Raw genomic sequence first — 16,082 nt, 5'->3', positions numbered from 1 at the left:
ATCTGTATTCCTATCTCCTCTGACAAATGGGAACCACTGGTGCCATCTTGGAAGCCATGTGTTGAGGTGAAAGAACCACTTGGACAGCCTTGGACCACTCATCTCTGTACTGATACATGGAAGATAAATTGATTTTCTGTTTTAGACACTGTAGTTTAGAGTCTCTTTGCCATGCAACCTAAGGTATACCCTAACTAATATCACACTCTGTCGTCCCCTTGGAGATTCATGGGGGCCCTTTAAATATATTTAAGGTTTTGAGGTATCCTTGAGTAAAGAAGGTAGTTTAAATCTTATTTATTGAGGGAATTCCTGTTTTGTGGAACATTTACTGATACCCACTTACTTATATCACAGAGACATCCTTAAAATAAATTTGTTTTTTGGAAAGTACTGGAATAGATGCATCTTGGTAGCCAGGGAAGACTGTAAAGTTAGTTGCTAGTGACTGTTAATGAGTGGCCGGACACCATCCTAACTCAGCTCCCACTGCTTTCTTCTCGGAAAAACAGCCAGGTAGTGGAAAAAAGCAGGAGCTTGGATGACAACAAGCCTGGACTTGAATTAAGACTCTTGTGCCTTGGGTATTCTTCACCTCTTCAGGCCTCCTTTTCCTCATTTGTGAAATGAGCATACTGATGCCTTCTTCACAGGGCCATTTGGATCCTGTATATAAAAGTGCCTGGCAGGTGTCTCTTTCCCCCTTCCCATTTCTCTCTGCCTTTGCATGAAGTATCTTCCAGGGTCTCACAATCCTCCTAACAAGGAAATTCAATGTCAGGTCTCCTGTAAACCCTTCCCTTCCAAGTAACCATTAAAATAAAAACAAAAGTAAAAGTGAAGATCAGTTAGATAAATCTTTTTCCTTGTATTACCTGACTTCTAAAAGGGGCTAAATTTAAAGAGTGACAGAGAGAGAGAAATACCAAGTAAGCCTTCTTAAAAGTCACGGGCAAAAACATTGGATCCCTTTTGGGCTATGGGATACTCAGGAGCGGAAGGGACTTTCAGTTCCTCCTCTTTCAAGGATCTGAAAGGCCAGCAGTGAAGAATTAGATCTGTTTGTGGGTTTTCCTGCTAAAGTCAAGAATGATACATGGTCTTAGAATTTATGTTAATTAGGAATACTTCAATCTGCTGACTTGGTAGAACTCCCTTTGTTGCCAGGTCCTGCAAATCAAGGGAAAATGCAGGCAGAAAATTGAGCCAGGAGGACTCTTAGAGCTGAGACTCCATGAGGGCAAGGGTGCTGCTTTTTCCTCTTTTATTCTCTGCAGAGGCCAGCATGGTGCTCAGTGCACAAGGAGGGCTCAAACATACTTATTGATTATCCTTTCTTCATCTGGAGGGTCAAACTCTTCAAAGGGGACTTTTATTCTTTCAGAACTTAGGGGGTACAAGCAACAGACAACTTCAGCTGTCTTGAGGAGAAATGGAATGTCCCTGAAGGATACCAGGGAGGCTCACCAAACCTGAGGAGCTGTAGAACAACCAGGCTTTGAGAAGAGCAGAACTGGGGCAATGCTGGAGACCTCAGGAACCACAGTAGGTGGGTCAGACATCCGGAACACTGGCATGATGTGAGAGGGAATATGACTGGTCCAGCCTCAGACAGGGCTCTTCCTAGATCCAAGCAACATGACGAAGGCAGCAGGGCTGCTGGGAGCCCACACCTACAATGTAGGGGCTAGTGCTAGAGAATGGGGGTTTACTGTGAACTCAGCGGCTACCCACACAACTGCCTGGTAAAGACTTTGTGTAGCAGTTGCCGTTTGTGCCTAAAAATAAATGGCCTAAAACAACAACCATTTTACTTGCTTATGATTCTGTGGGTTGACAATTTGGGCTGAGCTCAGCTGGGTGGTTCATCTGTTGGTTTCTCATGAGGTCCCTCTCATCACTTCAGCTCTCTGGTAACTCAGGTGAGGTGGATGGTGAGGTGGATGGTCCAAAATGGTTTCCCTCACATGTCTGGATGTTGGTGTTTGGAACCATCTGGGAAGCCTGCTGCTACTCCATATGACTCCTCATCCTCTAATAGGCTAACCTGAGCATCTTCATGTGGTGGCCTCAGGGAAGCAAAAGAGGGCAGGCCCCAGGATGCTTCTGTCTGTTTTACATTTGCTATTGACCTATTGGTCAAACTGAATTACACAACCAAGCCTAGAGTCAAGGGGTTGAGAAATAAGTTATCTCATAGTGGGAGAAAGGACAAAATCATATTATATGTGAAGAATACATATATGGACTGTGGATTTTTCTTTTTTTTTTTTTTTTGGCAATCTATTCTACTTTATATTGACCTCCAACTCCACATATTCCTCTTAAAGCAGCATAATTAGTTTTTAAAAAATCTTTTCATTTTTCCTAGAAAAGTAAATAGATTGCTTAAAATAAAAAAGTTAATCTGTAGAAAGGTTTAGTTTTAATAAGGAATCACAACTCAATGTTTTTCTGAGAAAATCTCATATGCAGGAATAGCAAAAGAAACTGGATAAATCCTTAGCCTGATGCCTGGGACTCAATCTGATTGGTTTTTGAAATGCACTTATTGCTTAACTGATAATCACAACACCAGATTGCCAACTTGACCTTAAATTCCATCATCAATGACCGTAGTCATTTTTTGAATACTTAACTGTGTACTCATACTTTTGTTATGTGATATCTTTAATTCTTGCAATACTCTGTGAAATAGGAGTTGTTATTCCCATTTTACGGTTGAGGATACATAGCCCACAGATTAAGCTTCCTGTCTCCATTGTAGAGTTGTTCATATCAGAGACAGGATTTGAATCTGGGTCTGTCTGACTTCCTGGGCTCTGTCACTGCCCCTCTCAGCCTCTCAGTGATATGTGTTTCTCTCCAGAAGAGATCTGAATTACATGAATAACAAGGCAAAGAAACACACCATGTTTTCTTCTTCACTTGATCAACTTCGTGAATGGAGAAAATTTCAACATGCCAGTAATCGAGTGGAACTTCTTTCCTCTGCCTCTTCACTGAAGATACATAGAGGTTTCCCAGCTGTGAACTTCAACTTTCCTTTATGGAAAGAGTTGCATGTTTGGAGAGCCTTCCTCTGACCTTCATTAAAAAAAGGTGGGGAGCTCAATGACCCAGAGAGCATGAGCCTGAGGTTGACCCTTGGGCCACCAACTCCACATTTCAGATTGAGGGCTAAGAGGCTGAGAAGAAGATGGGAATGCTGTTCTACTGGTCACTTAAAAAATGTTTTAGTAATTGCAAGAGTTAATTGGAAGTGGTAAAAATAATTCATTTAATGACTCAATATCTATAAGGAAATGATTGCCATGAATATGTGCATGCATATGTATTTATCTCTTACTTCCAAAGGATTACAATCCGTCTGTTTATTGGGAGTTGAGTATTTGGAACTTGGTTTGCATTTTCCCCTGTAAATGATATTCCTAAAAAGTAATTAGTTCCCAAGCCCAGTCTGTGTCTTACTTAACTCTTAATGTTCTTCAAGTTCAGCCCAGTTTTCAAGCCAACCTATCTCCATTTCCAAACTACATTCGCATGGAAAAGATGTGTGTTTAGGTGCAGATCTAATCAGGAAACACATCCATTTGGGACCCACTGGTTCCTTTGGATTCAGCATGAAAGGATGGAGAGTTTAGGAGCAAAGGACAAGAGCAGCCATGAAAGCAGACAGTCCACATAATGCTTTTTGGGTAAATTCCAAAGGGAACTAACATTTGTCAAGTACCTATTATATGCCAGACCCTGCCCAAGGCAGTTGCCAAAATGATCCTCTTCCCTCCCTCCCCCATAGACCGGTGAGGTAGGCAGGCATCCTTACCTTATTTATGCCATTTATAGATGCAGAAGGGAAGCGGCATTCCCGAGGTCCCAAACCAAGTAGCGAAGTCAGAACTCGAATTCAGATACGTTTCCTTCCAAAGTGTTTGCTGTCTCTGTTTCCCACGCTACTCTCTGTCCTTAGAGTGGAAGCCACTCTTACATCTTCATTTGTCCACTGAGAAGGGAGAAGGTGGGAACTCCGGGTCAGTAGCTGAGCAGAAGGCCTGAACTGAGGAAGTTCAGCAGGAATGGAGGAGAGGTAAGGAAGCTCCAAGCACTTCCACGTCCTTTGCCCGTGCCTGCTGTGTTCATCAGGTGTTCATGAATTAGGGCAGTTGTCTTATTCTCTTGACTTTGTAAGTGCGTAAGAACCATCTGGAAGTTTGGTAGTGATCAGTAAATTCATTCTGATCTTTTCAATTTCTCAAGCTCTGTGTCCTCAGAAAGTGAACAAAGATACAGCCTAGATTAATGATTATTAGACTGGGATACAAATTCAGTAATCTGCCTTCAAGAACCAGATCTGCTCTTTATGAAATTTGTGAGCAAAAACATCCTTAATTGAAATACTGGGATAAGAATTATATATATAAATTATGGAGTCATTGTGAGAACTAATTAAGATAATATATGGAAAGCACTTACACTTAGTATCGTTAATGCACTTACAGTGTTCATTAAATGCTGGAGACAAATTATTCTGGCTCAGCCACTAACTAGTTTGGATATCATGTAAGTTAACCAGTCGGGAGAGGACAGATTATGCTGCTGTAACAACAATCTGAAAACATCTGAGGTTTAACACACAGCAAAGAAATAGTGCTTGCTCACATTACATAGCTACTGTGGATTGGCCGAAACTAGACTTCTCCACCCCTCTGGGGAACCCAATGCAGCCTCTATCTGGAACATTGCCAGTCTATGTGGCAGATGGAAAAGAGAGATGGAAAGCCCTGAGCTGGAAGACATGTGTCATCTCTGTCTACTTTTCATTGGCCAACACAAGTCACACAGCCACTCCTGAGTTCAACTGTGCAAGAGTGGAAAAACCCTCCTTCAAGGAGAGCAATTGAAGGGAGGGAAATTCTAATGTTTTATCACGTAACTGTAAACCTTACCAGCTATTTATCCTGAGTCCTGCCTCTTTAAAGTGTCTGGCACATAGTAGGCATTCTTGAATAAGAATATTATCATTACTCTCTCAAGTGTTCTTGGGCCCCTTCTCCTCCCACTTTGGCCTGAATGGATGTCAGATCCAAAAAGTCCAGTTGTGTCTTATTTAGCTCAACATCTGGAGAGACTCAGCTGTACCACATATTTGTTCCTAAATCACTGAATTGCTCACTGAATTGGCTGTTGAGCTACCTTTTCCAGACGGGAGAAGAGGAAAAACTTACTTGCAGAGAAAAAGAGAAGGTTCCTCTTGGCCGGGCTGAGGCCTCTTTTGGAGATCAGCTGTAATAAACAGAGAAGATTTATAGCAAGGAGGATACCCCAAACAGAGAGTACAGCTGAATTCCAGGGGATCAGCGGGGTGGAGCCCAGGAGTGGCTTGTGTGTTAGGAGGCTGTCATCTGCTGGCAGTGTGGTCTCAGACAAGCTTCATCACTTCTCTGTGCACAGTTTCTTCATCTGTAAAAGGGGGGTGTTGGTAGTGGGGGTAATAACTATCTCTTACAGAGTGGGGATGAGAGTAAAATGAAATAACATACATGGTGAATTTTACAAACTAAAAAAACTGTGCTTTAATAAAAGGGTTCAATTTAACAAAAATATGGCAGTACATGAAATATATCTGATTGTAACAATAATTTGGTAGTAAACGTGGATGTGGTTGTTGAATCCCAAAAGCCTATTCCCAGTTCTTAAAGATCTTCAAAGGGTTGCAAAGAGGAGGAAGTTATAGTATTTAGGTGTTCAATATGCTAGCAATCATTTTATGCTATAATTCAGCATTAGTCATAGTTTAATTTTTTTCTCTAGAAAATTAGATGGTGCTTGCAAACACAAAGACACAGCATGGCCTCCTGGAACAAAATGAAATCTACAGAGTCTTGAAGCAATATGGAGAGATCAAAGTCCAGGTGGGTTGCTTGCTTTGTTGTGTGGCTGCCATTTGGTATCGTTTCCGTATTTCAGTCAGTGTTGCTCAACTTCCACTCTCTCCATCATCAAAAAGTATTTTTAGTCCCTTACATTACAGGAAATCTTTGGCATTGTTCTCAGGATTGGTCAGATAGGGGAACATGAGTTTTCCATTGCTAGTATAGCTGTAAGAAAAGGCTAGCAAATACATCTTTATACCTTGGAGGGTATATATACTCTCATCCAAAGATGTATTTCACAGATGCAAGAAGCTCATTCACTAGCATGGAACTACTCAGCTCTTCACCAACTAGGGCTTCCTGGGAACTTCACCCTCACCCCCCAAGACTGAGGTAGGGGCCCTTGTCCCTATTTTCTACATCACAAATATTTAGTCATGTGTGTTTGCTCTGTACCAGGTACTGTTCTAAGTGTTCTAAGTGAGTCAGCTCATGAGACTATCACAAAAATCCTAGGAGGAAGGTATTTTTTGGAGTCCCCTCTTTCAGAAAGGGAAATCGAGGTTAAGTAGCTTAAAAGATTGAGTAGCTTCCTGAAGGTTCCCCATCTTGGGCTGCTATGAGAATTAAATGAGTTAATGCCTATAACGTGCTCCACACAGAGCCTGGCACATAGTAAGAGCTGTACAAGTGTTGGCTAAGTAAATATGCAGAATCTAGGATAGAGCCAGACTTCCAGGGGCTGAACATGTTTGCAGTGGCCGAGCGCCAGATGCCTGGCTTCCAGCTTGGTTCTGCCTCTCTCTCTTGCTGTAGGGTCTTGGCCAGGTCACTTATCCCCTCTAGGACCTGTGGTCTCATCTGTAGAATGTGTCTGAGGATGGGATAGACCTTTCTCAGAACGAAATATTGCTGGTTGCGTAGCACATGACAGAAAATGCAGTTGTAGGGAATATTGCTGGGGAATTTACTGTTGACATCCAATCAGGAACATCCTCTGACCTGGAGGTTTGCTTGTGCCATGGAAGATTTTTCTCTACTGAACTCAGAAATCATCTGATGAAAAGGGGGCTCATTTCTGAGATATGCAAATTCCTAGAACCTTATAACCAGAGGTGGTAATAACATCGGAGGCAGAGTTCAAGGGCATAGAGAGCAGAGCTAGTGTGGGAGAATTCTTGAATGTTGACTGCAATAGTATTTGAGGGGCCAGGAAACATAAATTCTGTCTTTTGGGGTATGGAGGCAGAGCTGACACTGGAGAAGTTTGGTGAGGGGGGCACACCTGGTGGGAGAGTGGGGAATGAAGCCGATGAGGAAGAGCCAACCACCAGAGTGGCAGAGGCCTGGATGCCCCAGTCCCCCATCTCTTGAGTGTGACATTTGTCATTACTGTTGCCATGATATGGGTAATACAGAGGCCACCCAGCCCTTCTTCTGTCATCTTATCTGACCAGAGGCAAGACAGAAGTTAACCCTCCCCACCCCACCTGGGAAAAGGATGCTGAAGGGAGGCTCAGAGAGGTTAAGCGACTTGCCCACCTTCTCTTGACTTTGAAATTGGGGAGTATTTGTACTTTGGATTCTGAATCTGTCACACAGACTCCTTCTTAGCTGTCCACAGATTCACGTGATGTGAACTTTTCCATTTCTCTTCTGACTTTGGAAAAATTGCTTCTCACTTCCTTCTTAAAGCTGACTCTACAAATATCAACCCTCTTGAAGCACTTCCACTGTGGGGGCCAGGGAGGGGAATGTGTCCCCCACTTCCCATGATTCCATAGAGAAGGGGAGACTTCCACTCTACTCCAAGGAGTGAGATATATGAAAGAAACACTTTTTTTCTCTCTCTCTACTCTTCCTAGAAAGAGAAGTAACTTTCTCTGGCTGGTGAGACTGGGGAAGGGTCTTCTCCCAACAGGGTCAGCAGCCTTTCCTTGCTTCCCTTCAGAGCAGTCTTGTGTCTAGAAGCAGGCTATCTCCATTTCCCTGTAGAAGTAGGGAAGAATCTTCTCAAAAATCTTCTGGAAGATGGTTTGTCCCAAGCTCTTCAATCAGAAGACATTCAGAATCCCAACAGGGTCTTAGATGGAAGGCTCCACATTCTCCAGCTTGACTGTCAGAAACAATGCTGCTTTGTCACTGTTTCTGACTCAGGCCGCTATGTCTCACTTGGATCTGACAGCAGAGATCTTTGGACACCACTGCATGTGCGCTTGTGTGTATATGCATGCTTGATGATCAACTTCCCCCTAGTTTTTAATGGTCATCTTTAAGGAATATGCACTTCAATTGAATTCTTTTGTCCTGCCCTTAACAATTACCTAGTTTGTTAGTCAGCAAACATCTACTGGGTACTTGCATTGCACCTGATTCTATTCAAGGAGCCAAGGAACCAAAGAGGAAAGTCCCATTCCTTCTCTAGAGAAACTATAGGTCTGGTGGGGAAACAAACATGCAGATAAACAAATATAAAACACTGAAATGGTGGTCACAGTGGAGACACACAGACTGCAGCAGAGGTGTAAAGAGTGTCAACAGAGAGTGAGGAGGTGGGAGACCCTCGTGGAAGAGGGTGCTTTGAGCGCGAATGGGAAAGATGGGGAGGAGTTAGTCAGGTGGCCAAGTGAAGAGAGGGCATCCTTCTAGACAGAGAGGCACATGCTGTCATGGGGACCTGAGGAAGAATGGGGTGTCCAGCAGCCACTAGTAATTCCCTGTGGCTGGAGTTGGAATGTCAGGTGGAGAGAAAGGATGGGACAGCGTACCAAGCCCTATTGTGTCCTGCTAAGGATCTTGAACTTAATTGTGTGGAGCTATGTTTTCCAAACTTCCTTAATGATAAGCATCACTTGGTTGACACATCATAAAAATTTATCAAGTGTCAGATCTCAAAACTGCATGGAGGGTCTTAATATCTGACTATTTAACAACCACCCTGGTGATTCTTAGAATGGGGCACATTTTGGAAACACGGTCGAGCTCTGGAGTTTGAGGCAAAGGAGTGGCATGGAAAGAGCCACCTTTTCATGAAATCAGTCTGGCTCACGGAAGACACCTTGGAGTCAGGATGGCAAAATCGGAGGTCTGGGGACAAGTGAGGATGCTATTTGTCTACATGTGAGATAATGAAAACCCATGAGGGGAGAGGTGGAATGGGTGGGAGCTGAGAAGAGTTTGAGATACTAGTGTAGCAATGTCGCTGATTCATGCACCCTCCACTCAACTGAGCAAGGAAAAGTTATCTTCTTAATATTATAAAACTTACCTACTATGGACTGAATAGTGTCCTGCTACCCACCCCTCCCAAATTCATACATTAAAGCTCTAACCCCTAGTGTGATGGTACTTGGATTTGGGTCCTTTGGGAAATAATTAGGTTTAGATGAGGTCGTGAGGTTGGGAACCTTCATGATGAGATTAGTGCCCTTTTAAGAAGAGATACCAGACAGCCTGCTCTCACTTTCTCTCTCTCTGCCATGTGAGGACACAGCATCAAGGTGGTTAAAGTTCTGCAAGCCCAGAGAGAGCTCTCAAGGATCTGACCACGTTGGCACCCTGATATTTGACTTCCAGCCTCCAGAACTATGAGAAAATGAATTTCTGTTGTTTAAGTCATCCAGTCTATGGTATGTGGTAGGTATGAGTTGACTAATATATTATCTAATCTTCCCCATTAGGTCCCCAGGCCTCTGGGTAGCAGAAAAAAAATAAATGTAGGGAAAAAAAATCTAGTAATTTCCCCAGAACTCCACGTTGCCAAATCCAGGTGTCACTGTCCTCTTATCTTTCTTGACCTTTCAGCAGCACCCAGCAGAATGGGCCACGCTGTTTTCCTGAAAACACTTTTTCCTTGCTTCCTCTGGCACCACATTCTGTAAGAGTCGTCCTCCACGTTCACCCTTGTCTGCGGCGGCTACTCCATCTCAGTTCCTTTGGCTGAATCCCCCTCCCACACTTCACTTGGACTTTTGAAATCTGTCCTGGATCTTACCTTTTTTTCTTTTTAAACATCCTCTCTGGTGAGCTTACTAGTATTTGCTTTAAATACTATCTAAATGTTGATGCTTCATACCTTTTTCTCCATCCGCGACCTCTCCCAAACACTGCAGACTCCCCGCCAGCTGCCTTCTTGGCATCTCCCCCTGAATGCCTAACAAACGTCTGCCCGTTCACGGGAGAATTCCCCGGTCTTCATTCCCTAACCAGCTGTCTCTCGGTCTTTCCATCTTGGTAAAAGGTCCTACCATCTTCTCCATGGTTCAAGTAAAAATCTAGATATTTTCCTTGATTCTGCTCTTTCCCTTAAATTCTCTATCAACTCCATTAAGAAGTTCTGCAGACTGCTTCTGAATATTTCTCTTCTCTCCGTGCCCAACACCAGTGGTTCTCAAACTTCAGCATGCATTAGAATCATCTGGTTGGCTTGTTAAAATGAAATTGCTGGGCTTAGCTCACCCTCAGAGCTTTGGATTCAGTAAATTCAGGGTGGGACCTAAAATTTTCATTTCTAACCTAATTTTCAGAATATGCTGCTGCTCAGGGTCCATACCTTGAGAAACACCATCCTGCATTAACTTACCAGCCTATCATTCTCCCACTATCCTTCATCTGAAATTCTGTAACAGACTCCTAATTTGGATCCATTTTTTTTAACTCTCATTGCGTGTCAAGGACTTCTTGTTGTTTTCTGACTTCCCAGTACTTTCCAAAAATATCCCTCTTATATTTGAGAAAATTCCAGCCTTGGGAGTTTCACCCCCTAAAGTTTTCAACCTAGAAAACTGAAATTCTTAGCTTCTTTTGCAAGTAGGATGTTGGCTGGTGACCCAGGCTCTGCTATTTGCATGCCTGGGAGACTTTGGTTCAGTGGTGATATGAGCGACTTGGACAAGGAAGGTCTGGTCTGTGCAATCGTTCTTGCTTCTGAAGCGGCAGAAGCAAAGGCTTTGAGTTCAGCAAGGGTGCCAGAGCTGAGTTCCACATGCGGGAGTATCGTCAATGGGGCATCGGCAGTAGGCAGTCCCTCCTTGTGATTTTAAGAATTGTCCTTGGACCCTTGACCCCGAGTCTTGTTTTTCAGGCCCTTCAAGAAAAATCTGAGTTGCCCAAATCTGAGTTTTTATTCTTCTAAAATGAAATTCTTTAGAATAAACGCACTTTAAAATATAAATAAGTAAATAAATAAAATTAAAATACAGTTCTTTTTGCTAAGCCAGCCAAAGTTCCCATTGTGATTTGCAACTAAGAACTCTTGAGTGATCCAGTCTTTTGGAATCCATTCTGTATTTAGTAGAGATCACACACTGATCTGATTTGGTCACAGATGACGACAGACCATCTCACACCTTAGCTCTGGGACCAGGTGTCTTCCCACCTCATCTAGTGTCTTGCTCCTCCTTGCCCACTTTGACAGAGCCTTGCCAGCCATCATTTATTTCCTTAAACATAACAAGCTTGTCTCCACCTTAGGGCCTTTGCACATGCTGGTGCTTCTGCCTGGCAGGCGCTCTTTTGGATATTCACACAGTTGATGTTTTGTTTGCTATTCAGAGCTCAAACTGATAAGGGACATCACAGCAGAGAACTTCTTAACTACACAATTTAATATAGCCAACATGTGACAACCATAGTAGCTTTGTCTTCTGCAGATCACTATGTGAAAGTTTTCTTATTTGTTTATTTGTTTATTGTGTGCACACTTATGCCCCTTAAAGTAGAACTCCTGGGAGAGCAGGAGTTGTGTTTATAATATTTTTTCCCAGCCCGCTGTCTTTTCATTTTCCTAATGATGTCTTGTAAAACACAAAAGTTTTTGAGTTTGATGAGACCCAATTTATCAATTTGCTTTTTTAAGGCTCATAATTGGCATGTCATATCTATGAAATCTTTGCCTAACCTAAGGTCTTAAAGATTTTCTGTTACCTTCTGTTTTGTTGTTTTAGCTTTAAACTGAAGTTTATGATCCAATTTCAGTTAAATTCTGTATATATGGTGAGGTAAGGGTCTAGGTTGATCTTTCTGCCTGTGACCCTCCAATTGTCACAGCCCTTGTTACAAAGGTCATGCTTTCCCCAGTGAATTGCATTGGCACCTTTGTTGAAAATCCACTGGCCATAAATGTAAGAATAAATATAAAGGTTTATTCTGGTCCCTCAATCCTGTTCAATTGATCTATACATCTGCTTACTGATTTGCTTTTGCATCATTTGCCTTTTCAATCTTAGAATTTATTTTGATTCATGGCATGGGTTTAAGGCCAAAATGGAGTTTTTTCCTCCTTCAAAATATTTAACAAATATCCTGGCATTGTTTATTGAATAATCCTTTCCTTCTCCATTGGTTTGTTATGCTTATTAAATGGTTAAAAGACATTTTTATAGAAACTTCTTCCATGTTACTCTGACACCTCATTTCCCCCATCCAGCAAGTCAGAAGCCCCTAATCCTGTATTGTTTAATCAAATAATAAAAATGTCCCTGACTCTAAAGAGCTTACATTGGCAAGTAGGAAGAGGACATTGACATGTTAGAATAATATACACAGAGCATATATTTGCACTGGGCTTCAAAAAGGGCTAGTGCATTGGCAGAACAGTAACTGAAATGAGAGGATTCTAAGGGAGGTTAGGTTTACTTTGGGTGGGGCTGTGGACACTTAATCTTCCAGTCACCCAACCCCTGCTCAGATGGCTCCTACCTATGTGTCTGACACTATCGCAATCTTCTGATGGTGGTTGTGGGGTTTTTAAATACCAAATGACCACAAAATTCTGTGGGAAGACCCTGCCCACTCCAACAGAGTTTAAAAGTTCAACATTTTTCTCAATGAAGGCACCCAAGACACATTTGTGTAATTTCCAGAAGACCTAAGGCTGAGAGGAGCAGTTTGTGTGACAGGTCTATTGAAGGTTCAATTGTTCTGGACAGGCTGGGAAGCACCACCGAAACCAAGAAGAAGAAATGAAGCTCAGAAAAATGTAAACTACCCCATTTTGTCTCCAAAAAGAAAAATCAATACCAGGATGAGAGAGGTTTAGTAAAAAGAATGAAATTTTGGTAGCCACAAGAGGTAGAACACTCAGGGTGGCAGTATTGACTTCAGATGGTTCTGTTTGCAAGGGGCAGTGATACACACCAGACTAAGGACACCGAGAGGAGTTAAGGAATCACAGGGAAGGAATGCGGGAACCAATTTCCACGGCTCCAGAGCCAGGCTTCTGTACGCCAACCGCACACCATAGCCCAGGGTAGAGACTGGCGCCCGGGCTGTGCAGTGCACCTGCCTCTTAACCTGAGTCTAGGTCCAAGGCGCCCCAGCCCCCACCACTGCCACTTCTACTACCACCACCAGAACAAAACATATTTAAAAACAGCCAAAATGTGCCTGTATTTCCTAAGTCATCAGGAAGGTATTGGTAGCTCAGCCTAAGAACTAACTTATTCTGTTTCTTTTTCTACTTTTCAGCTGTGATTAATCCCTTTCCTGTGACTTTGAGGACCATGTCTACTTGAGAAGATAGAGGGGATCAAAATGAAGGAGAGAATTTCTTTTCTGACCCTCTGGCTGACTTTCCATTCTTAAAGAAATTAGAGCAAATAAATAATTGGCAGTTTTGTTGAACTTTTGAGTGGCATTTTGCAACTTGTTTATGCCTATTATGGAAATAAGTTTATTAAAAATTCAAACCATATGAGAACTTTACAGATACTAAAATATGTTTTTAAAACTTATATATGCTGATTTGTAATCTTTTGAAATTCCATGCATAAAACAGAGCTTATCCTTTCATTAAAATATTTTCCTGCTTTTGAATCTTTTAGCAGTGAACTCTATTTTAAAGTGTGAAATCTTAGTGGTTATCTATTGCTGCAGATCGCCTTAAACTTAGTAGCTTACAAACTGTTTATTCATTCATGATACTGCATTTTCTACAGGCTCAGCCAGGAAAAACTCATCTCTGCTCCACATGATGTCAGATGGGTGGCTCAATGGGGTCTGTAGGAGCCACTTAACTCACATGAGAACACAAGACACATAAGGCCCTGAAAGTCATTCATTGAAAGGGCTTGGCTTTTGCCCTTTGTGAGATGGGAAGCCACTGGAGGGTTCTGAGCACAAGAGTGGCATAATATAACTTGTGTGCTCACAGGATTACCTGGCTACTGGGTGTTGAGAATAAACTAAGAGAGGGGTGGGCTGTCAAAGCTGGGAGCAGGGAGGCCAGTTAGGAAGCAAGTGTCATGGCCCAGGGGAGAGATGGTGGTGGCTTGGAGAAATGAGACAGCAAGGGGAGATGATGTGATTGGATTTGGATTAATATTCATCTACACTTTCTTCTACTTATTTTATGGCATTTTTGCGATATATGAAGTTAGCTTTGGGGTAAGGTTTGAGGTAGTCATCAACTCCACAAATCTTTCTTGAGCAGCTATTCTTATGTTGTGCTTTCACAGTGCAGGAAATCCACTGGATACTCAAGAAATATCTGTAGTTTTGACCTGAACAGTTATCTTAGCTAAGGTAATATCTGAGCACCTACTGTAAGGCCTGGCCCTGGTCCCTGATGGGGATGGGGCACCTATGAACATTTTGCAGTTCAGATGCCTTCACAGTAAAGCCAGCTCCCCCAAACCAGGAGCCTCCCACCCCCAACTGGAGTGTACTCCTGTAATGGGCAGAAACTTTATTTTAATGGTCTTTTTGAGCTGCCACCTTCTCCTCACTGAAGGCATGCTGAACCGAGTTGCATCTCATCACCGGCTGGAGGGATGTGGAGTAAGATTGTGAAGAACAGACCCAATTTGTGGAGGCCTCTGAGTGCTGGCATGCCCTCTTGGGTGACAGTTGCTTTTTTTTCTTTTCTCCTCTTCCCCCTTCAGGAGCCCCAGTGTCCTGCAGCTGTTACATCAGCCAGCCGCCCCTGCTGCCAGATGAGCAGAACAAAAGATGCGACTCGGTGACTACTCACATCTGTACTTGTCAAAAGCAAACAGAACAGATGCCCTTAGCAACGGGGCTCTCCAGCTCAGGGAGGAGAAATGTCCCTTCTAAGAGCTGACAGAGCCACTTAGCGATGGCAAGGAACATCATGAAACAGAACATTAAACTTTGATGAACTGCAAAGCCTCAGAGGTTTAAGCTGCAAGTCAACGGAGATGTTCTAATCTATATAAACACTCTGCATGCAAATTCTGGCACAGTTTTGGGCCTTATTTGGATGGTGTTTTTCACTGCCTCCTTCAGAAGAGACAGCTATAAAGGCAAAAAGAGGTGCTGTGGTTTTCTTATGAACTCGGGGGTAGGGAGCACTTCTTAGTAAGTCCTGGGGCTGGCCCTTCCTGCCCTCGGTCTGCACTTCAGCCTGGCTTTCCTGGGTCCTACGCTCGGGGTGTCTTCCCCAATCTAAGGAGGGAGTCAGCACTGTGCCCCTCCCTGCCCCTGGCCTGCTGTCACCGTCTCTCTCCTATAGGCTTTTAACCCAGAGCCCAGCACTGCAAGAGACACACCAGAGTTGGAGTAGGAGCATTCACTCAGTAGTAACAATTCCAAGTGCAAATTGACTATTTACTGTGGGCCGCACACATGCTTTGAGGCCTTGTCCTTTGTTGAAATGCTCCCCACAGCCCTGTGATATAGGTGGATTATTGGCCTTGTACTGAGGCCCGAGGTAGTAGAGTCAGTTGCTCTGAGTCACACCCGTTGTCAATGGCAAAGCCAGAATTTGCCCCAGGCAGTCTTATTCCCAAGATGGAGTCTTCACCATCCTTCCACAACTTGCACAGAACCTCATTTTTGGAATGGAAAGAGATTTCCTTAATGGCATTAAAGAAAAAGAGAAAAGGACTTTTCCTTCCTGTATCATAATTCTCTTCTGCCCTGATTCTCCAATATTGCACATTTCTTTGGGGAGGGGAGCGGTGCCTCAGTTTCTGTTTGGACATCCACTTCTGTAAGTGGCTCTTGTTTCAGGCCCCAGGGGTGGTCCTTACCCAGGGCCTCACTAATCAAAAGGCTGGTGATCAAGTCAGGCCGATGGGGGGTGGGGGCAACGAGACAGGGAGACAGGGCTAAAGGCTTTTGTTCGAGCCTGCAGGGAAGTGGCCTGGCTCTTTTTTTTCACTAATTGTGAGCCAGGGAATAGGTGACCCCTGCTGCTATTGGCAGCCATTTTGTGACCGTGAGTAGAGAGCCAGCCTGACAGTGGAG

General features: G+C 43.3%; 1 long non-coding RNA gene across 2 annotated transcripts; it reads left to right on the top strand.

Moving 5' to 3' along the window:
• Nucleotides 1-1,359: 1,359 nt before the first annotated feature.
• On the top strand, nucleotides 1,360-15,799 carry LOC130683774 (uncharacterized). 2 transcript variants are annotated; one of them, XR_008997709.1, is made up of 4 exons: nucleotides 1,360-1,549; nucleotides 5,812-6,266; nucleotides 9,367-9,502; nucleotides 13,341-15,799. It is a non-coding gene; the product is annotated as an uncharacterized LOC130683774 (long non-coding RNA). The 2 variants fall into 2 exon arrangements; XR_008997710.1 differs by having other exon boundaries at nucleotides 9,367-9,509.
• Nucleotides 15,800-16,082: the final 283 nt, after the last annotated feature.

This window comes from Manis pentadactyla, chromosome 5 (assembly GCF_030020395.1).
Source record: "Manis pentadactyla isolate mManPen7 chromosome 5, mManPen7.hap1, whole genome shotgun sequence".
Classification (NCBI taxonomy): domain Eukaryota; kingdom Metazoa; phylum Chordata; class Mammalia; order Pholidota; family Manidae; genus Manis; species Manis pentadactyla.
Note: the sequence above shows the minus strand (reverse complement) of the source record. Positions and strands in the feature narration are given on the sequence as shown.